General features: G+C 43.9%; 1 protein-coding gene across 3 annotated transcripts in view; it reads left to right on the plus strand.

Moving 5' to 3' along the window:
* Positions 1-22,852, plus strand: part of Large1 (LARGE xylosyl- and glucuronyltransferase 1) — a 569,590-nt gene that overhangs the window by 26,727 nt on the left and 520,011 nt on the right. Inside the window, exon 2 of one of the 3 annotated variants that reach the window (XM_052728940.1) lies at positions 14,069-14,167. The exons of the other annotated variants lie outside the window; for them this stretch is intronic. The gene's annotated coding sequence lies outside the window, so the exon portion shown is untranslated. The remainder of the gene's footprint in view (positions 1-14,068; positions 14,168-22,852) is intronic. 3 annotated transcript variants of the gene reach the window in all.

Genomic DNA, 22,852 nt, shown 5'->3' on the forward strand with positions numbered 1-22,852 from the left:
CTTGGTCTGCAAATTATGGCGACTTGAGTTGAAATCCCCAGCACCCATCTAACAAATGGTCATGGCTGCATGTACCTATAACCCCAATATTGAGGAATGTAGGCAAGTCAATCCCCAGAGCTCATTGGCCAGCCAGCCTACCGCATGAGATGAGCTTCTAGTTCCTTTTCCAAGACAGTAAGGTGCAGAGTGATAGAGGAAAACACCAATCTTCTTCTTCTGGACTTTTCATGTATGCACACAGGCATATATACCTGCACATATACATACTACATGCCATACATAAGCACACACTGCTACATTTAGGTCTCCTTTTCTCTTTGCCCATGAGCATTATAAGATCCCTTGCAGACACCAGATCCAGGGCTTGCCTCCCATGTTCTCTGCTCTCATTCAGTGGTCTGAATGTTTGTGGACTGAATGAGCCCCCCCCCCCCCCCTTCCCCGAGAAGCCTGATTTGCCCTGTGTTGGGGCTTCAGAGGGCAAGAAAAAAAAAAAAAAGAAGAGGGATTATTTAAGGACACCAACATGCATGGTTTTCCAGCGCAAGTTAATCCATCTCCCAAATCTCAAATTTACGAATGAGTGGACTGCAGAAGATGTGCTGCCTTTTCTCTCAGTGAAAAAGATGTCACAAGTCTGCCTAGCCCAGGAGGGAGCTGGATTCCTGGACCTATGCCACAAAAATTGTCAAGACAGCTGCACTTGCCAATATGAGAATAAAACCAAAGACAATGCAGCTGAATGCGAACACTTTTCATTTATATTGAACGAGGGGGTTTGGGAGCATCTCCTGTAATTAAAGCAGAGCAGTGATGCTTTTGAGGGGAATGTGGTAAGAATTTGCAAAGCAGGTGTCACCTGTTGATTATCATGGTTGTGTGACTTTTCCTTGGGAGTGTATTTATGTTCACCGCAGATAGAGAGGACAACAGTAGACCAAAGAAACTTTTTCACAAAAGTCTAGTTTGGTGTACTGTGAGTCTCACTGGAGTTGGGGTTTACATCCTGAGACATGGGCAGTTTATGGGCAGCAGTGCCACCAACAAAGAATCTCTTTTCAGCAGTTGTTAGTGGCTTGTAGATCCACTGAGAGGGAAGAGGCCTTGTTTACCTTGTGAGGACTCTGCTCCCTATTCCATAAGGAAATACTACTGGGCCCAATCTTGTGAAAGTCGTATTGCAGGAAGTTACAGCTGCAGAGATTTAAGCAAGGCAACAATGATGCCATGCCAAGACAGAGTTCTGCAACAGGGTTTTCTTGTGGGAGTCAGGTGTGGGCTTTAAGACCAGGCAGACCTGGTCAGGCACTTGATGTGACTTTGAGAGCAACTTTAAGCTACTGGACAGACCATATGCATCTCCTTATCTGTAAAGTGGGTGATGTTATTTTAGACTCTTGGGAGTATTGTGTGAGGATTCACTTAAGGTTCTTTGTAGTTATTTAGGGCTGTACACGCTAACTGTATCCTCACCACTATCTGTGACATAGATACTGCATGTGATCACATCTTGTTTGATACTTATCCACCATGCACATGTCATTCCTTACATTGGAAAAGAAATGGAAATAGTCATAAAAGCCACAGGAAGGGGTTTTTGAAGATGTTGACTATTTTGACTCAAAACAGTGCTTCTTTTTGGGCTTCTACACATTCTCTGAGACTTCCAAGTTAATTTATTTTCATTTAATTTTTTAAAACTGGCATTTGGATCTTATCTAAAATTAATGCAGTTTCTTAGTCATTCATGTGAATGGTTATACTGGGTGAACCAGTGAGTCATTGCTTTGGTATCTAGTGGTCTGGGCTGAAGTCTTAGAGCCTGGTGTGGCCTATGGAAGACTCTTTGAGCCAGGCCACCCTGAGTTTGAAAGCATGTGTGGCTTGCTTCCTTGGATTTGAATGGGTTACATATAATCTCAGCCTTAGTTTCTCCATGGGCAAAATGGGAATATATGTTTAATCAGAGCTTTAGGATAATTGTGAGTTAAACAATTGCCCTTGGGTCATTTCTTACTTTATTCTTAGGAGAAGGGAAAGCCCAACAGCCACAGGGTGTCCCTCTGTGTCTTCTTCCTCTGTGCCGTTATATGTATGGAGTGAGGACAAGAAGCCTGGGTGAAGTTTCCTGCTCTCCCCAAGGATCCTCCTCATTTTGTATAGGCGGATGACAGTCTGCTTCCTTTTGTTTCTGCGCAGTATTTTATAGGGTGACCAAGCAATAAATTGTATTATCAGGCCTCAAACTCAGAGGGAAGAAGTTGGAAGAAAGGATAGTGCTTAAACATCCACTAAGTCACTTTGGAGTTTAGTTTCCTTGTTATAAAATTGGGATATTAGCATGGTCATTGAGAGGGTTTTGTACGTATGGAGTGGAAATTTGTGGGAAGATCTCAGTAATAAAAGGGATGTGAACTGTTGTCACTCTAAGTGACCCTTTAGAAAGGAAATTGTAGATATCAGTGGTAAAGAGAGTGATTGCTTGACTTGTGCAAGGCCCTGGGTTTGATCACTCACACTGCCTAAAGCAGCAACAGTAAGAATAAAAACCAAACCCAAACCAAACCTGCCGAGTTCACACTTACAAATCACAGCTATCATTTGTATTTCTCTAAAGGTGTTACCTGTGCTTTTATTTTTTGAAAAAAAAAAAAGGTTTCCCTTGCAGAAAGCCTCACAATCCATGTACTACCGGTGCCATGAAGGCTCAGATGATACTGCCTTTGTGCTTGGCAGGGATTTTGGGCTTCAGAGAATGGGGAGAGGGCAATTTGAGCATTCAGAAGCCTCCAGTTGCCTGCCATTGTTCTAGGAAGGTTGACTTTGGAGTCTGTGACTGTGTGCCAGTAAGACAGTGATTTGCAGTAGGTGTGGACTTCCCTTCTTGGGCCAGCAGATGAAAGGCTGTGTTGTCAGCCTGCAGTGTAAGCCATGACCTCGAGACTCTGCCAACTCTGCAGGATGGTGGCATGTGGCCTTTCAGGGCCTCCCAATCTGGCCTTGCCTAGTCTCCTACTGATTTCCCGCATAGTTGAGACATTCTAGCCAAATGCAAAGGGCTTGGTAGTAGTACAGGCCTCTCCAGGGTAGCCATTTGCTGGAGTTGGCATGATGCATAGCCCTCAGAAGGCATGTGGAGCTTGATAAGTAGGCAGCTCCTCCAGGCTGACTCATCCCCAGGATAGCCCTGTACAAAATGCACTTTCTTTAATGCTACCAGGGAAAAAATATGACATACAGCAATCCAGGGAAATCTTTGTAAATACACAATTGCTTCCAAATCTTGTGTTTCTAGCAGCCTCGAGAGAAAGAGAGGACAGTTCAACTATGATGAATTAGTGAGGGAGTAGACTGAATAGCTTTGGATGACACTCTGATGTAGTATGGCCACCTGTGACCAACCTGTTGTAGACTTAGATTTTCTTTTCTTTTTCTTTTTTAATTGAGTTATTTCACAGCTATTTGTTGAGCATCACTTGATGTGAGACTTGCCCTAAGCACTTTGGGTTCATTGGTGGATGAAGTGATTTTTGGCCTTGTCCCTGAGAAGCTCGTAATCTGTTTGGGGGATGACAGTATTGCACAAAAACAAGAACGTGCCTTCTTTATAGCAAAATACCACACAGAAAGATAATGTATTAACATAAAAAATATTTTTTAAAGTGTGTCTGTGTGCATGTGCGTTGTGTGTGCATGTGCGTGTCATGACTCATATGTGGAGATCAGAGAACAACTTTTGAAGAGTCTGTTTTCTTCTTCCACCTCGTTAGTCAGAGTCCCTCTTGTTTCTGCCATGCTTTTATTCCAGGATAGCTGACCCATGAGCTCTTTTGTCTGCCTCCCCACTTGTTGTAGAGGAGTATTGGGATTACAGATGTGGCATCTGACTTGTATATGTGGGTTCTGGTGATCTAAGTCTGACAGGCTTGGGTAGTGAGCATTTTTACCTCCTGAACCACCTCTCAGCCTGAGCTTGCTTTTTGAAGCAGAAATTCATGGAGATGACTGAACACTTAAAGAAGGTGGAAGAACGGGTCATGAGGGAAAGAGCTGAGTGCCTGGGATCTTCCTCAGTTGCTGAGTGAGAGACTATATGGGGGTCATGTGTCTGGAAGGAGCACTTTCCTAGAAAAGTAATGAGATGATGTTAAAGGCCCATTCACTTTGGTTCTCATGGGCACTGGGAAACTGGTGGGCATCAACTCATCTCCATAAGGACTGTGTAGGCTAATTCCCATGTTGCTAACTGTCTCAAAGACAGACCACAGAGTTGGGGGTGGTGGGACATGTCTGTTATCTCAGTACTAGGGACACTGAGGTAGGACGGGTTTGAGGCCAGCCTCAGCTGTTAGGCAACATATCAAGATCTTGTTGTACTAAAATACAAATGAGAAGCTAAAAGAAGGTGCTTAATATAACTCCATTTGGTGATAGTGTGTCAGGGGGTGTTGGGGAATACTTACATCTCTTCTGTTGCTTTTATTCTCTCTAGTCCTGTGGTGATATATTCACTTCATTAAGTTTGGTTTTTCTCAGCTTTCAGATGAAAATAACAGTGAAATTTCCCAGGATGGTGGCAGAGTGGTAGCCGCTGATGACGCTTGCCTCATCTCTGCAGGTTGGAGGTGTGTGTGTGCTGTCCCACTGTAATGCCCTTGAAGGGTCTACGTGTGAGCAGACTGAGACATAAAGATCTAGTCGCGGCTTTCTGCTAGCCAGGCAACTCCAGTGCTGGGGCCAAGCAGATTTCTAGGAGTGTTCTAACCCAACCCTCATGCAATATTGACTTGGAATCTGCAGCCCATCGTGATGAGTTGTCTCATTTCTGACATAATTCATCTAGCTGTGTGTTGTGTCTCACAGCCCCCTTGGATCTGAGGAGCATTGGGGAGATTTGTGGTTCTGTGTGAGGAAAATTGGATTAAGGAGAGATAAATTAAAAGAGTGACCAGTATATCTACTGGAATGCCCATAATTTAAGAATCTCAGAGTTCAAGGTAATCACAGCACAGAAAGTCACAGAATGTCATGGGCACGTGCCAAGTCCTCTGGCTGGCTGGGCTATCTTTTACCCATCCCTTTGAGACTGCCAGAGACAGAAGTGGGAGCCATTTGGAAGGATTTGGATATAGCCTCGATTGACTTTCAGCATGGACAGAATTAATGGGAAGCCCTTGTTTTGGTGAAGAAGTGGTATGGTGCTTGCTCTGCTCATGTGCTGTGTACCATATATGTATATCTCATGCCATTTATCCATAGCACTGCCCTTGGATTCTTTGTGGTGTCAGCTGCCTTCTGGAAAGCAAACCTAGGGTGACATTATTGACATGTTCATACCATGGAAGTGTCACCTCCTCTTAGGACTCCTGTTTCATTAACTGTAGTTTTAACCTCTTGTCATTGTTTATTACAGCTTGTTTGCCTAGCTCACTCACATGGTTGAAATGTATACTGTAGGTGGGTCTTTTTTTCAAAGCATAAGTGGTTGTCTCTATTTAGCATATTCTAGGGAAAAGGGTCAATTCATGAGAGCCATATAAACTTGGCACTTATATTTTGATAACACTTAGAAACCAAGTTGCCTTGATTCCTTATTGTGATCACTTGGAATTGAAACTAAGACTTTTGAACCAGGTTCCTCTGTGCCTTTAGAAAGGATCAATTTATAACCATATATGATAAGATTTGTTATGAATCTAATTCTTTGACCTTCTGTTTCTCAGAACTCATTGATGGTGAGGTTTAGACCAGCTTTCTGGACAGATGTTCATCCCCCCTTTGAGTTCTTCACCTGCTCACTCTGAGCTGGAGGTGACTTTACCTGGCCGCTGAACAAGACCTCAGGGGCACAGAGCCTGCTGCAGGCTTGGAGCAGTTTGCTCATTAAGCTGGACAGTCAGCCATGCAGCTTGTCTTGGGCACCACACTCCTTTTCCAGTGCCAGGGGTTCAAGGCTGTGCTTCTGTAAACCTGGTACACAGGAAGGCATCTGGAATATTCCAGTCTCCATATGGGAGCCAGTCAGGGAATGTCATTGCATTTTGGCCTTACAGCCTTTGTTATATCTTTATTGAAAGTGAAAAAAAGCTACTTAGCAAAAATGGAACATTTAAAAGGGTAATATTTATGCTCTCCAGTTAGTTGGCCCCAAACTATGTTAATGTAATAAAGTATGCTCTAAGTGTATTCAGATAAAAACCACAGTAAATAGAAACTGTTTCTTCTGTACTTCTGCTTCTGTGCTTACTGTTTAAGGAATGTTGTGTGTGGAGATGGACAAGGGAGAGTGATATAGTATTTTATGTAAGAGAAGCAGAAAGAACCAAAATGCTCAAAAGGGAAAATTTCCATAATTTGAAGCAAGGTGTAGCTGATAAAGTAGAAGAACCTCTCAGTTTGTTATGGCTGAGAAGTTAATGAATCTTTCACAGAGGGACACCACATATGGTGGCCCCGTCTCTGAAATGTCCATGATATTGCTGTAAGTCAGGAGCAGGGGTCAGGCATAAACAAGGGGCAATGGTATGTGCATTATGGATGTGACTCATACAATGATGAGGAGTGAGCCTGGCTCTGTGCTCTGAGGTTCTGTCAGAGACTGGTATATTTCTCAATTGAGCCTCACTCCCCCTCTGGACACTGGTATGGTAATAGTAGCCTTACAGGATAGAGGAGGCATAATGAGAAAGTCAATCGTAGCCTACTCTTATTTGCTTCATAGACTTAGTGGGTAGTTGAGATTTTGTTCAAGGCTTTTCTTCCATCTGATTTGACTTAGACTCAAATGTTCTGAAAAAATACAACCATTAGGCCAGGTCCTGAGGGCCACAGGATTCTGTTTTTATTTTTTTTACCCCTTCAGCTGATTCCTGTTTCCTTGGTGGTTGCAGAATAAGAACATGCCCTTTGTTGTGGGTGGAAACTTTTGGAGTGTGTGATTAACCTAGCAATTAAGAGAGAGAGAGAGAGAGAGAGAGAGAGAGAGAGAGAGAGAGAGAGAGAGAGAGAGAGAGAGAGAGGTGACAATTGGTGTTACTAGGTAGGCTACAGTTGAAAGCAATATACTTGGCCTCTCTCCACAACAACAGATTGGTAGAGAAGCCACCTGTGGGGAGGAGCGTCCAAATTCAGGAAAGGAAGCTGCTGGGAAAAGGGACTCAGAACAGAAAACCAAAGTATCAGAATTGGTTGGTTAATTGGCTGATGATTTCATTCACTAAATCAACCTCAAATTTTTATTGGGTAATTCATATGTGCCTGATAGTATGCCAGGTGCCAGAGATAATTCTGTGGATAAAGCACAGTCCTCCTGTTAAAGTGCTCACATTGACACAAGGTAATACACACAGAAGCAACAAATTCGGTTTCAGGTTGGTACAGGAGAGGTGATGTTGAAAGTTCACTACTGGCTAAAGGGAGGGATGGTGGATTTTAGGAAATGGGATAGAGCTGTACTAATGCTATTGAATAGTTAACTTGAGCTGGCCTTGTAGGGCTTGTTGAGATCTAAAGGTAGTCTAGCACTGAGAATCAGAGGGGTCCAGATGGGAGGTAGGAAGTGATGCCAGGAGGATAGGTAAAGGCCGGCTTTGAGTTCTTTGTCTGCCACTGATTAACTGGGTTATTTGGGACAAATGCCTGCTCTTTCATGTGAGTCTGTTTCTTCATCTGTAAAGAGGGAATAAAGAGTCCATTGCTTAGGTGTTAGGGAGATGGCTCAAAGGATGAAGAGCTTGCTGAGCAAGTTGGAAGACTAGAGTTCAGATCTCCACAACTCACGGAAAAGCTGGGGAGGTGTGGTGGGTGCTTGTAATCTCAGCACTAGGAAGGTGGAATAGAGATCCCTGGGAGCAAACTGGATAGCCGGACCCCTTAGAATCTGAGTTCTGGCTTCAACAAGAGACTCTATAACAGTAAATAATTTGGAAAGAGAGCAAGGAAGACATCTAAGATCAACTTGAGCCTCTACACACACGTGCACACGTGCCTGCACACCAGCACACTTGCACTCACATATATGAGAATGTTTTTTTCACATAGATTTATGCATACCACACACATGCAAAAACAGTGCATTTCTTATGAGGTATTTGAGAAATTCAGTATTAGTTCATGTAAGACACTGTGTCTGTGACAGGCACATGAGCAATTATAGTGGCAAGGCTAAGCCAAGAATTGTCACTTATACCAGGTAGTAAGAGTGAATATCAGTTCCTGATTTTATCCTTGCAACCATCTGCCTAGACCCTCTTTAAACAGTGTCTGTTCCTGGGATATCACTCTATAAAACACAGCCTCCCATTGGTAATCCAGGTGACAAGTGATTATGTGTTTGTTGTAAGTAAACTGCAAAAACTCTGGGTTTTGGTGTCCCACGTTTCGGCACCAAATGTTAGTAAATTGATGGCTGAAGCTGTGAGGAGACAGTTCAGCCCTAGAGGGCGAGGTATCCTGGACACCTCTAGCTACTCAGAACAAGAGCTCTGTCCTGAAGGTGTCCTGGACACCTGGAGCTGTTTAGCACAGCTCTGATGGCTGAGACTGCAAAGAAACAGCCCAACCTTGGAAAGGAAGGTTTTCTGACTTCTCGGGAGAGTCAGACCTGGAACTGCTTCAGCAAGGAAGGGTATCCTGACTCTTCGGGAAGGTCAGGATATACCTGGTATGATGGTATGATGGGAGATGGTTTCCCCGCAGGACACAGCAATTCTGCTCCTCTCCTGGAGAGCCACAGTCTCTGGCTCAGTGTTACCAACTCTTTCTCACTCAGTCCACTATGGGACGTCCCAGCAAGGTTCTTCTGTTCAGCTGTCAATGAAGGTCTTCACCCAAGACTCTTTTGAGAAAGAGGTTTATTTGGGAAGGAGGAGTCCAGGAGAGTAGCTGTCTCTACCAGGGTGGAGAGAACAGCTCACAACTGACTGGGCAGGGCGGTTTATATAGGATGTCTAGGGGGTGGAGTCAACTGTGATTGGTTAGTTTATTTTCTGCCCAGGGATTGGCCAGTTTTGTGAGCAAGGGGCAGAGATGGCCCTGATTTCAGGGCCAAACTGTGTTTCTTTCACTGGCCTTTCTTGGCTTTTTGATACTGCCTCTAAGGCCAGGGCACATTTCTTTCACTGACTCTGATTCTAGGGGCCAAGAGTGTTATTTTGCTACTAGTCTCAGAGTCAGGGCATATTTCCTGGGTTCTGGGTTTGGGGATAAAGTGTTCACTTCTCTGGCTCAGGTCCCAAACACAGGCTGTGTTTCTTTCCCTGGTCCTGGGCCCTAGGGCCAGGATTCTACTGTCCTTCTCTGTGATTGGTTGATTTCACAGGTCAGTTGGACAGGGGCAGAGATGGCCCTGATCTGAGCTAAACTGTGTTTCTCTAACTGGCTTTATCTGAGCCATCCTTCCCTAATTCTGGGCTCCAGGGTCAGGGTGGGTTTCTCTAGCCAGCCCCTTTTCCCTACATTTGTTCTTTATGTTTTCCTGGGATGGTGATGTAATGATACCATTTCATTGAGAAACTGATTCAGAGCCTCAGGTGATTTAGCATTAAATATTGGAAAGTACTCAGCTTGCCTCTCATTAGATCTGGGTTCAGGTTCTGACCTCCTTCTTTGTTATCCATATGATCTTGGGAAAATCCTACTCATCCCTCCCAGGTTTGGCTTCCACATCTGCAAAAATAAAATCAGCATGCTTATGTATTGAGATGGGACATCTTGTTACAACAGTGGAGAAGGAACTTTGCATAGAAACACAATTTTATGCCAGAATAGCTCTGACCAATAGAAATACGAGTCACATGTATAATTATAAATCTTAGCAGTAGCAAACTTTTGAAAAGGAATGGTGAAATTAATTTTACTAATGCTGTATCTAACTCATTATAACCAAAATACATAAAGAAATCTTCACTGCCTATACTAGTTTTGTGTGTCAACTTGATGCAAGTTAGAGTCATCAGAGGAAAGAACCTCAGTTGAGGAAATACCTTGATGAGATCCAGCTGTAATGCATTTTCTCAGTTATTGATTAATGGGGGAGGGCCCAACCCCTGGTAGGTGGTGCCATCCTTGGGTTTGTGGTCCTGGGTTCTATGAGAAGGTGTGTTGAACAAGGTAGGAGAAGCAAGCCAGTAAGTAGCTCCCCTCCATGGCCTCTGAATTGGCTCCTGCCTCTGGGATCCTGCCCTGTTTGAGTTCCTGTCCTGACTTCCTTCAGTGATGAATAGCAGTGCTGAAGTGTAAGCCATAATAAACCCTTTCCTCCCAACTTGCTTTTTGGTCATGGTGTTTTGTTGCAGCAATGGAAACCCTAACTAAGACACTGACTTTATTTAATACTTTGTTTTGGACACCTGATGTGTTTTAGTTTGTGACATAGCTTGGTCCACTCTGGCTACACTCTGAGCATTTCTGCAGTTATTTGTGGCTCACACTACAGTATTTAACAGTGTGGTTGTTAGGAACTAAGGCAAAGATGGAGTGATTCTTTGGGGAATTGAGTTTTCTTCCTCCTACTTCCCCATCTTTCCAGCCTGATCTCTTCTTGTATTATTTTGATACTGTTCTTATCACTCTGGACAAATTCCTCATAAGGAGCATTTTAAATGAGAACTTCATTTTGGCTCACAGTTTAAGGGGTATAGTCTACTGAAGATGGAGATCATGGTGGCTGGGTCTCCCTCCATGGTAACAAGAGCTTATAGCCTGGCATGTTCACATCTCAGTGGGTGAAGAAGAATGCTCAGACTGGAAGCAGAGCTGGCTAGTATCCCTCAAGGCCGACCCACACAGTGATCCACTTCCTGTTTCTAGTTATTGCCTGGAGGTTCCATGACTTCTCCGAATAGCATCCCCAGCTGGGTTCCAGGTGACCAGACATTTGGCCGCTGAGGGATGTTTCATATTCAAACCCTAGCACCACCTGTCTCTCTTCTTCTATTTTTCTTCTTGAGAGGGACATGCATTGAATGACCATTGCTGACCACTATGAATACTTTGTGTCATAAGATTTTGATGAAGCATGAAGCCTGGGGCAGAGTTCCTGGGAGGACATTGAGAGAGGCAGCCTACTAGGAATTCATAGAAATTGTGAAAGCAGTACTAGCCTTCACAGTACTAGCTAGCATGTATTAAGTGCTAACCGTGTGCCAGAATTATTAATTGTTTAATGTTTCCACAACACTACTAATAATTATTTCTTTCACTTTGAAGATGTGGACCCTGATGTACAGGGAGGCTTAGAAACTTACCCAGAGCCATACAGTGGAGGCTTGAACCTGAATGGTCTTATCTCCAAGAGCCTTGCTGTAGTGATTAACTCAAAAAAAAAAAAAAAAAAAAAATCTTGAAGGAAAAAAAATCTTGGAAAAGACTTTCAGCTTCCATTTGGTCTGCACTACAGTGCTTAGAATGTGAAGACCTAAGGGATTATCTGCAGTAGGCTGATCTGTTAAGCATTCTTCTCTCTCTCATTTGGTTTTTTGAGACAGGGGTTCACTGTCTAGCCCTGGCTGTCCTGGAACTTGCTTTGTGTACCAGACTGACTTGAACTGTCTTCCTCTGTTTCTCAAGTGCTGGGATTAAAGATGTGGCATCACAACCTGTAGCATTCTTAAACACAAAGCAGGGCCTCTTTTGTGGTCCCTAGTCCTCTCTGTTTGGGATCATAAAATAAACTTAAAAGAAATTGCTTTCTTGATTGTTGTCCATCTCTAGATCTGTGCAGGCACACAGTAGGTACTCAGGATGTCTTTGTGGAATGAGTGAACGTACTTGTGAGTCCCCAAATTTGGGCACCTGTATGATGTCTAGGTACTGGTTGTACCATTGGATGGATGGTGGCCTTATGGCTATAACCTTGGGTAAACAAAGAATGATACTGGGTGTGTTCATATCTATAGTGGATTTTTGTTTTGATTGCTTGATTTTTTTTTTTTTAGATTGAATCTCACTGTGTAGCTGAGGCTGACCTTGAACTTCTGATCCTTTGTATTTCCTGTGTGCTGGGATTGTGTATCACCTTGCCCAGCTTAAATTTAGAATTCTTCCTCCAAGTTGAGGACTGTCACAGAGGCTGGTTCATGTGTCATTTGGTCTTTTTGTAGTGTTGACAGACACCTGAGAGAAACAGTTTAAAGTTGAAAGGATGTATTTTGGCCCAGAGTCTCAGTCCACAGTGAGATGGCACTATTGCTTTCAGTCTGTGACAAGACACAATGGAGGAAGAGCATGGTCCGGGGAAGCTGAGCACACTGCATGGCAGCCTAGAAGCAGAAAGAAGAGCAGAAAGAGACCAGGTCCAAAATTATCCTCCAGAGGCACTCCACTCCTCAGCAACCCACTTCGTTCTGCCAGGCCCCACCATTAACATTTCTACCACCTCCTGGCAGTTTAGGTAGACTTTGAGTCCGTCAGTGGATGTCATCATTGACTGGATCAGAGCCCTTGTGCTCTATCTCAGGAAATGCCTCCACAAACACATGCAGAGGTGTGCTTCACTAATCTCGGAGGCATTTCTCAACTAATGAGTTGATAATTAAGGCTATCAACTGTGCAGCTTGGTGGACATTCCCAAAGGCCATGTTCCTGTGTGATCAACTCTAAGACAACATTACCGAAACCACAGACAGCCCTGGCATCCACCCCCGTGCCCCTCCCAGGGGTTTGTGTCTTGACTTCTGACTAGGTTTCCTCTGACATCTCACATAATATCACTGTTGCAGATGCTTTCTTTTAAGGCGTTTGTTTGCAATTTGAAGATAGGGACATTCGTGTTGAATGTTGTTTGGGAGAGGCTGCTGTACAGCTGTGAGGAACAACCATTGCTTCTGGACCAGGGGCAAGCAGGTTCCTGGCCCAGGACTGATGGCAGCATTTCACCTGCCAGAGTTTCCAACAGAGCCCATCTTGGATGGGGGCTACAGGAGTCTTCAGAGCAGGAGGTAGAAGGGTCCTTCATTGCAGGGGCTTTTCTTCTGTTTGCTGATGGCAAATGCTCAGGGCACTGGCAAGGGATGTCTTCAATTTTTTTTTATTTTAATTTTTATTCTTTACACACATTATATCCTGACCAGTTTCCCCTCTCTCCACTATTCTCAGTCCCCTTCCTTTTCTCCCTCACCACCCCCAGATCCACTTGTCCTCCATTTCCCTTCAAAGAAAAAAGAGCAGGCCTCCCAGGGATATCAACTAAACATGACATAACAAATTACAATAAGGTGTCTTCAATTTACCAGCTCGACATCTCTCTCCCATCAAAGTGCTGTTTTCCCCATGCCAGCTTCAGTCCCTGGTTGCCTGACTGCTGCAGGGCTTACTGAGACTGAGTCTCCTTCTGTATGGTTTTGGATTTTTTTTTCTTTCATAATGCTTTTATTTATTTATTTAATTTTTTTTTTACATGTGTAGATTCTTTTTTTTAAATTTATTTTATAATTTAATTTAATTTTACATATCAGCCACGGATTCCCTTGTTCTCCTCCCTCCTGCGCCCCATTCCCATCTCCTCCAGGGCAAAGACTCCCCTGAGGATTGAGTTCAGCTTGGTAGATTCAGTCCAGGCAGGTCCAGTCCCCTTGGATTTTAATGATAAGGGGATGGATCAGGCCTGGTCACTACGGGGGCAGTCTCCCTCACCTCCAGAGTCCCCTTGGATGGTTGAGGTGACATGTATTCAAGCTGAGGAGTTTTGCTGTCCGTGGTATGGCCCTCTGACCCATACTTCCCCAGTCAAGGACAGGTGGTAGCTGCTATTCTACATTTGGCCACAAGCCACAAAGTGCTTTGCCAACAATTTTGGGATGGAGATCTTCTCAGCCTCTTTGGCCCAGAGACTGCAGCTTGTCTTATAGAGCTGGGAGCAGCTCCCTCAGCCATATTCGTTCATCACAGTGATGGGGGTGGGAAGTGGGCAGAGGCACAAGCCATGCCACTGGAACTAGAATTTAACTCCCCAAATGCCAAATAAGATCTTGTCTCTGGAGGCAGGGATTCTTAGAAATGAAGCCGGTATAGTTTATAAGTATGACCCTAGTTACAGAACGAACAACTTACCCTGTGCTGTCCTTAGGGCATGACATCATAGCGCTCTAGCAGAGACTGCTTGGAATTTCTCTGGAACTTCAGGGGAAGAAAGTCCTGCATCCTCTGCTTAGCCATGTGAGTTTGGGTAAGTTTCTTGACCTCTCTGATCCTGAGCATAATGGAAATCACTACAGTCTGAATCTGTTCAGGTTGTGTTCACTATTCAGAGTAAAGCACTTAGAATATCCCATTGAAAGCTTGATGCACATTAAACATTCCTAAAACTGCAATGCAGCTGTTTGTGAATTCTGGAGCACTCAGGAGCAGAAGGTAGTTTATTATTCATGGTTTTTAGACAGGGAGATTGAGGCACAGACTAGCTATGTTCCTGCCCCAGACTTCTACAGCCAGTAGGAAGCTGAGGTAGGATTTGAACCAGAGGCACTTGACTTACTGTTTTCCTGTGAGTGGTGGCAGAACCATTTGGGGCTTGCCAACTAAAGAGCATGTGGCAGTTAATATTGTCAACCTGGTGGGATTTTGAATCACCCAGGAGATAAGCCTCTGAGCATGCTGTGAAGGGTTATCTTGATTCGCTTCATTGCACTGGAAAGACCCATCCTGAATGCAGGCAGCATCACTCCTTGAGTTGGCATACTGGACTGACTGAAAGGTAGAAAGTGAACACTAGGGTTCATCTCACTGTGCTTTCTGACTGTAGCATAGCCACCTCATGTTCTTGCCACCACACTTTCCTTATCATAAATGCATAATGCCTTCTCCCTCCCAGAAGTGGCTTTTATCAGTTATTTTGTCATAGCAATGAGAAATGTAACTTACATACTCCCCTCACCCCTAAATAATTCTGGGGAAAATGGGACCATTATCATTCATTTTTTGGTCCATTCAAAATACTAAGCGTAGCTAGAACCCGAAGACTGGAAGTTTCATTTGTCACATTTGCTTTACCTGGTTATTTGGGTCAGACCCTGATACTTTGGGGGGAAAGTTACGAGGTCATGTCATCCTATGAAGCATCTTTCCTCACCACAGAGAAGATTAGAGAAATGAAAACTGGCTCCCCAGTCTGTTATACTAGGTCCTGGCTGACAGGTGTGCCCTGATCAACCTAAGACTCTCTGACTCTTTGCTGTCCTGATGGCCCATATTCAGGGGTTACAGGAGCCTAACAATGCACAGACCAGCCAAGAAAAATGAGGCTTGTGGGGAGGAAGGAAAACAGGACCAGAAGAGAGGAATGGTGGAGGTGGGAGAGGAGGAGAAATGTCAGGATGGGAGGTGAGATGAGAGAATCCAGGCAGCAGAGGAGGAGAAACCAGTGATTTATACTTGTCTGGAGGTGGAAGACTGATCTTGGGTCTGCTTGGGGAGTGTAGGGGGAGGGAAGAGGGCAAGAATGTAGGCAGTGAGCAGTGGGAATGTAAAGAAGGGCCATCAGAACTGGTCAGACAGTTTCAGTGCCACAATTCTGTGGAGGATGGGCCCTAGGGACATAGAACACTCTGAGCTCAGCATCCTTGCTCTGCACTCCCTGGAAGACTGTGTGGGTCAGGACCCCTAGCCCAGATCCAGATTTTACTACCTTCTACATCCTAGCTTCTAGCAAGGTCCCCATGAACTGATGTGAATTCCTTTCCATCCCTGTATTCCCTTTGACACTATTCAGAAAAGTTGACACAAATAAACTCCACCATGTGTCTCTTTCATCCAGAAAGAGCTTATGCTTGCTCATCTAGGCGTGCCTCTATGGAGTGCTGGAGACATTAAAAAAAGAAGTACTCAGGCTGATCCAAGGGCTTTTTGTGGACAGGGCAGGAATAATAACACCAAACACGGATTCAGACCTGCATGATTGCTTCAGCTGTGTGGATCTTGTCATCTTGGCTGAGAGACATGACCAAGTCCCTGTCCTTAAGAACTGTCAGGGCTCCCTGAGGAGCTGGGTCAGAGGTGAGTGGGCCAGCTTTCTGGTTTTTGTTTGGGTTTAATGGAAGAGGCTTGTTTTCTCAGTTAGGTTAGGTAAAGCTCTTTGGCTGCCTCTCACTCTGCTCTGGCTCCTCCTCCAGTTCCCAGCAGGAGAAGAGTGAGGCCTTTAGATGCCCTCTGCTTAATATCTAGTTCTTACATTCTAGGGTGCTTTCTAGGGTATAAATGCGGGTTCGAGAACATAAGTAATACAGCTTGAGGTGGTAGCCATCCATGGTGGTGCTGAAGGAGAAGGGCAGCTGCCTTTTATTTTCCCAGGCACTATGTTGAATTCTTAGATGGAGATGAGGTGCATCAATCAAATGTCTGCCTTATGCTGGGCAAGGCCCTAAGCCCTCTGCTCACATGCTCTAAGAAAGGCTCTGTAGGGCATAGATGCTCATGGAGGCAGGGTCAAGTCTAAGGGTATGTTGGTTATTTCTGCTTTGCCACATAGCTCTCATGATGGTCAAGCCAGCTTTCTGTGCAGGTAATGATAATGGCTGTCTGATTTGATACTTTCTCTCTAGATGCTTCTAGATCTTCCCCACCTTTCCCTGTGCTGTTTGCTTTATATTGAAGAGTTTAATGCCATAACACCATTGCTGGTGGTCTATGAACTTACCTAGCTCTGCTCTTAAATATTTTCTAAAGGTGATCAACTAACTCCACATCCTTCATTATAGAACAGTAACCCAAAGTCTAGTGTTGAATTTCTCTACCTCTTCAGTGGGGGGAAAAAAAAAAAAGAAAAAGCTCATTGTTTTAGGAAAAAGTTTCAGAGAGGGAGGAAGAGGGAAGATGCATTCTGTATTGGTATGCTTATGTCATGGCAGTGTTGGAAAAGCTACAAATGAAGGTTGAGGTTTCCATGCCCTGCCCTGAAGCCCTCCCCACTTAACCAGCGCAGATCTAAGTTCAACCCCACTATGCTGCAGTTGCACCTGGGTTCTAACTTCAGTCCTGGTACTTACCAAAATTTCTGGGAGTTTGTCCCTTTCTATATCCTTCCAGATTGAGCAGGGGCTGTCGCTTGTGTACTTGCCTGACATCGGGCTGTCACATCACAGGTGTACATTAAATGTTAATTGAATTCCAGATACAGAAAAACGTTGTGAAAAATGAGCTGTTTTCCTCTGCCTCCTTGGAGATGCCCAAGTTCCTTTCCTAATATCTGTTGCCATATGAACTGGTGCTGAAATTAGGAGACGTGTGGAAGCCAGTGCAGTTTAATTCAAGTGTTGTTTTGTGTGGTTACCTAGTACAGGACATTCTGCACAGGCAAGTGGAATAAATACAAAATGGATAAAGAGGCCAAGGGGTTTGAAACCTGACCACCAGAGAGTAAATCTCCATCAATTACTTCTTGATTTAGGTGGTTACTGTTGGCAAAGAACATTCTAAGTCTGAATTTTAATTCGGATTTCATCACATACAACTTTGTGACATTGAGCAAGGTACTTAACTTCTCTGTGAATGAGTTTCCTCTCCTATAGCATGCCACAGACTCAGGAGGTTGTTCAGGATTAAATGAGTTACTATGTATAAAGCATTCAGGATCACTATTGGTATTCACTGCTGGTGTTATTTGCTGTTAATGAAGTTTCACTGACTTCATGGAAAACTCAGATGAGTCAGAGCCTATGTCACATGACATTATAACAAGGACAATGAGTCTCCTAGAACTGGACTTAATAAAGTGCTACAAAGGGGTGGCTCAGATTCACAGATGTTTATTGTCTCACAAGTTAAGAGGCCAGAAGTCTGAAGTTCAGTGAATTGTCAGGACCACCCAGGGGTCCTTCCATGTGTTTTCCTAGCCTCTGCTGGCTTACTGCTGTCCTTTGTGCTCCTTGGCTGGTGGAAGCATCATTGGGTTCACTAGGCCTTATCCCCATCTTTCCCTCTGTACCTGCTTATACCATCAGCCATGTAGTCTAAGGGTCTATCCTACCCCTGTATACCTCACCTGAATTATATTTGCAGTAATTCTGTTTCCAAATAAGGTCACATTCTAGAGTGCTAATGGTTTGGACCTAATATACCTAATGGTTTGGACCTAATATCAGATGTGTGGATACACATCTGAACCCCTAACTTGGGTACAGGGATTATCCCCTAAAACTCCAAGCACAGAGCCTTAGAAGGAAGCAGTAGCAATCACTACTAGCTAGGTCTGGGGTCACTCTATCTTCACCTTTGGCTTCAGAGTCCTGGGATGTTTCTCTGAACAAATTGAAGCCAAATTTCTTAACTCTTGGCTTTGCATGGTATGTTAGGTTGCAGGTGAGTGGATTCCTTAGTCTTCCTGTTTCTGGAATAGGATGGAAAGAACATTCCCTCCCTCTAGCATGAGGCAGGAACCCTGAGGTGCTGGTGGCACATGTTAGCCCTTTTGTGTCCCAAGTTGCAGTATCCCTCCTTGCCTTTCCTGCTTGATGTTTTGTGGTTCTTCATGGGTATATGACCATGGTAGTTGCTTGCACTGATAAGGGCCCAAGGGGTTTGGAAGGCTCAGTAGCACTGGCACATATGAGCAGGTTTGGTTTCCCAGATTTCAGGGTTACTTTGCAGTCAGAATGGAAACATGACTTTCATTCCACTTGGGAGCCAAACAGATTTACTCCATAGAAGTGTAGATAGCTATGGAAACAGCCCTAATTTTAGCCCTGCCATACTTAATACCAACTCAGAGTGCTGTTTTGGGTCAGTGCCCAGGGAATCAGGAACATAAGCAGGCTAAAGGGTCATATCAAGCACAGAGTGGCCTAGGGACTGACAAACTCAGGAGGATACTGCAAGGATCTTTACTGGATTTAAAAAAGGTCAGTTCTAACCAAGGATGATGCATGACTTATCCTGGAACTCAGTAGGATGAGGCAGGAGGATTCCTGTGAGTGAGTTCCAGTACTCAGTGAGTTCCAGACGAATCAGAACTACAAAGGAAGATATCTGAATGGATGAGCTGGGCAGAGAAGCCCTGATCAGAAGGATGGGGTTCTGAATATGGGGGGGGGGTCATCTCTTGCTTCCCAATTTTATATGTCTTGTCTAAATTCTGCCATTTGAAGCCCGTTCTTGACCCTGCTTCTCTTGTCTCTGTCTCTGGAATCCTTAGTCCTGTCCTGAATTCCTGGGGTTTTTCACAATCCTGATCATGTTCTGTGGTAGCATCTTTAATTCTGAGGTTGACCCTTATGCCTTGAAGACCCAGAAATTATTTTTATGCCTTGTAGAGTCAGCCAGGGTTATTATCATGTCTGTATACTGAGCTGGCTATCCAGTAGACATGCAGAAAATACACAGCACAAAGAATTTGAAAAGATTGTTGATTTCTGGTTTACCCAACCAAGGGCCTGGGGCAGCCAGAATATAATAAATTATACATTTTTTTTTTAATGGAAAGACTTGGTTTGTATGAGAGACAGAAATGACCTGTGGTTCTAGGAAGGATATTCTGTGAAGGGTTACTGCAAGTGGAGCCCATGGCATGGAGGATGTTGGGTGCAGTGGGCTAAAGGAAGGTCTGTGGGGAGATGACTTCAAGGTACTTGGGCAGTAACCCTGTCCTTCCAGCTTAGCAAGAACCCCTGTAGACTATCAGACAGAGAAAGAACTTTAGATACTGTGTAATTTTATGTTTTTTGAAGCATAATATTTAGTGTTAATATTTTTACCTTAATCTGTGGGTATTTATTTTGGTTAACATGGATTCCCTGCTCATTTCCAGGACTACAGGGTGGTGTTCCCACCTGCTCCAGACACTTGAAACATATAATGAGTGTAACTGTTTGGAAATTAGATTTTGGACATGAAAGTTGTGGCTGATTCTTGTATTGTCTTTTCATATACATTGTGCTCTTTTAAGTAGGATGAGTTGTGTTAAAATTGGAAAAGTAGTGTGCCAGGGACTTCAGTGAGATCAGTGAAGATTGGACTGGGGTCCCTCCTGTGAATGATGGTTGAAGGTGAGTAAAGCACAGATGGACCAGAAGCCTAGAGGTGGTGCAGGCGAGCACTCAGAACTTGAACCATGTCTCCTCTTTTCCATCTGCCTTAGCATGCATTGAATGTATGTTATCTTCTTCCAAATTCTTGGATACTGCTGTGGTTTGGGTGTAGTTTGAGTATGACTCCCAAGGGCTTGTGCTCTAGAAGCTTGCCAGAGTGCCCTGTGAACAGTGGGATAATCTTCAAGAGTGGATCTAGTAAAAGGTGCTATGCCCTTGGGGTGATACCTTCTAAAAGGATTAATGTGAATTTCATGTAGAGAAAGTAAGTTCTCTTGAGAGCTGGTTATTTTCTAACAGAGAGGTCCTTGAATCCCTCTGGCTTCCACCTATTTGCTTTAAAAGGGTCCTCTATCTGTCTGTCATGATGCGATGTAGCTAGAAGGTCCTTATAGCTCCATGCTGGTATCATGCTTTTGAACTTGCCAAACTATGATCTAATAATCTTCTCTTCCTTATAAAGCGCCCAGCCTCAAGTAATTTTCTGTTGCAACAAAAACGGACCAGTAAGACACTTTTTATTGATGTCATTTAATCCCACTAATAATATTGTGAAGTAAATGTGACCTTTCCTTAGCAAATGAAAGGAGACTAAGATTAGAGGACCAGCGATAATGTGGGGATGCTACATTGGTAAGAAGTAAATCCAGAGCTTTACCAGGGACCCAGCCCTACTTAGTTATATTGGGCAACTACAAAGCAAGTATTAGCTATAGATTTTGGAAGGAAGAGAAGTAGCAGAGCCCCACTTGCTTCCTGGCAAAGCTCTTCCAGATGCCTAGAACACACTACTCAAGCCACAAGAGCCCATGGGCTGGGTAGGATTTATTGGGCTGTGGGTTATGTTTATTTGTCCAGGGCCAGTATAAGGGAGTTTTGCTCCTTGGCTTAGGGAGCAGCCCTAGCTGACAGGGTGAGTCAGAGCAGATCCCAGAATAGAAACCAGAGAGAGCATGTATATGAAGGCCATGTATATCCCAGTCATTTGAATTGTAAGATTTCTGATCTCAGTGATGAAGCTTTTATATGTGATACTGTTTGCAGACTGCTTTATGATCATTTATTAGTGTTGCTTGGCAACAGGGCCCCAATTTAGCCATGTCCACTTGCCAGGGAATACTTAGTCCTGGAACCACTACGAGTCTAGGTCACTGCTTCAGCATTCTCAAGCCTACTCCCATCTGTCTGTCTGTCTGTTCCTCTGTCCATCTGTCCATCCATACACCCACCCATGATAGTGCCCTTTTGTTAGGCAATTTGTAGCTGGAATTTTCCTGCCTGGCCCACAGTCAGGACAGATCTCTGTCACCTGCCAGTCCCAGAGCTGCTCAGACCCAACCAAGTAAACACAGAGACTTATATTGCTTACAAACTGTATGGCCATGCCAGGCTTCTTGCTAACTGTTCTTATATCTTAAATTAATCCATTTCTATAAATCTATACCTTGCCACGTGGCTCGTGGCTTACCGACATCTTCACATGCTGCTTGTCATGGCGCGGCTGGCAGTGTCTCCTTCCTCCGCCTTCCACTTCCCAGAATTCTTCTCTTTCCTTATCCCGCCTATACTTCCTGCCTGCCTGGCCACTGGCCAATCAGTGTTTTATTTATACAGAACGATATCCACAGCACTCCCTCGTAGGTAACCTTACTTCTTACCTTCATGTTCTACTGCTAGAGGCTTTAGTGCGTAGGAGAATGGGCATGTTGCTGATAGAGTTGCATAAGCAAGGGTAGCCTCTTTATTAAGACCATAAGTTCACAAGGACGCAGCTCTTGTTCACATCTCTCTGCTGCCTAGAAGAGTGCCTAATGCATTGTTGATGCTCTGAACATGTATTGAAGAGTGAACCAACTACAAGCTGTGTGCTTGACCCCATGGGAAATACTTTTCGTAATCATCTTGTTTGTCCTTCTTATACTTCCCTATGTCTTTGTCCCTATTCTAGGGTACTATCTAGTGCATGTTTACAGTTACTTGTAAGCTGGTCTCAACACTTAGGCATCAGATATACTCAATAGCATTGAATAATTTGATTACAATTATTCTTTTTTATAGATGAGGAAATTGAGATTAAGTCACACAAATCTCTAATTCAGGCCACCTCCTTATTTCTGAACCATTGTTTTCTAGCAGAACATCTGGAAAGGCTCTTTCTGTGTACTCTCTGCTATAGGAGCCACCAACCATAGGTAGTTACTACATCTTTTCAAGGCAGCTTGTGCTGAGGAGGAACTAAGTTTTACATTCCATTTATCTCAAAAGTCATATCTGACTTGTAATATCATATAGGACAGTACCAATCCCTACAAGGCTATCTCTAAATAGTAATAACTGCTGACATTGAATATTTACCACGTGCCAAGCTCAAGATCCAGCCAGAGATATAGATTGAATGATTTAAACCTCAAAGCCCTGGGTGAATTCACAAGGGCCAGGCTACCTCATTCACCCTGTAGATGACCTATCCTATATCTTACAGCAAGGGAGTATTGTGACTAATTCTTGCCCAGGGAGAGCTGACCTCAAGAGTTTTTAATCAGCTCCTTGTTTCTCTCTGTTTTCCATGTGCACAGCAATGAATCTTGTTGCATAAATGAAGATCTCATTGTTCTAAATGTTTGTCAACAACCAACAGAATGCCTCTTTCTCCTCTCCCCTAAAGGAGTCAAAGCATAAGCAGCTTTGCAAACTCACTGTCCCCACCACATGACTCATTTAGATTAAAGACTTTTCTTTCCATGAGGTGAAGTTATGTCAATGTCATTTTGGAAAAAAAAAAGCCAATATTCTTCACAGGGTCCTCTGTCATATCTCCAGACAAATGAAACAAA

The sequence above is a fragment of the Peromyscus californicus genome, unplaced genomic scaffold, assembly GCF_007827085.1.
Source record: "Peromyscus californicus insignis strain IS unplaced genomic scaffold, ASM782708v3 Scaffold_8__1_contigs__length_139910024, whole genome shotgun sequence".
Lineage (NCBI taxonomy): Eukaryota > Metazoa > Chordata > Mammalia > Rodentia > Cricetidae > Peromyscus > Peromyscus californicus.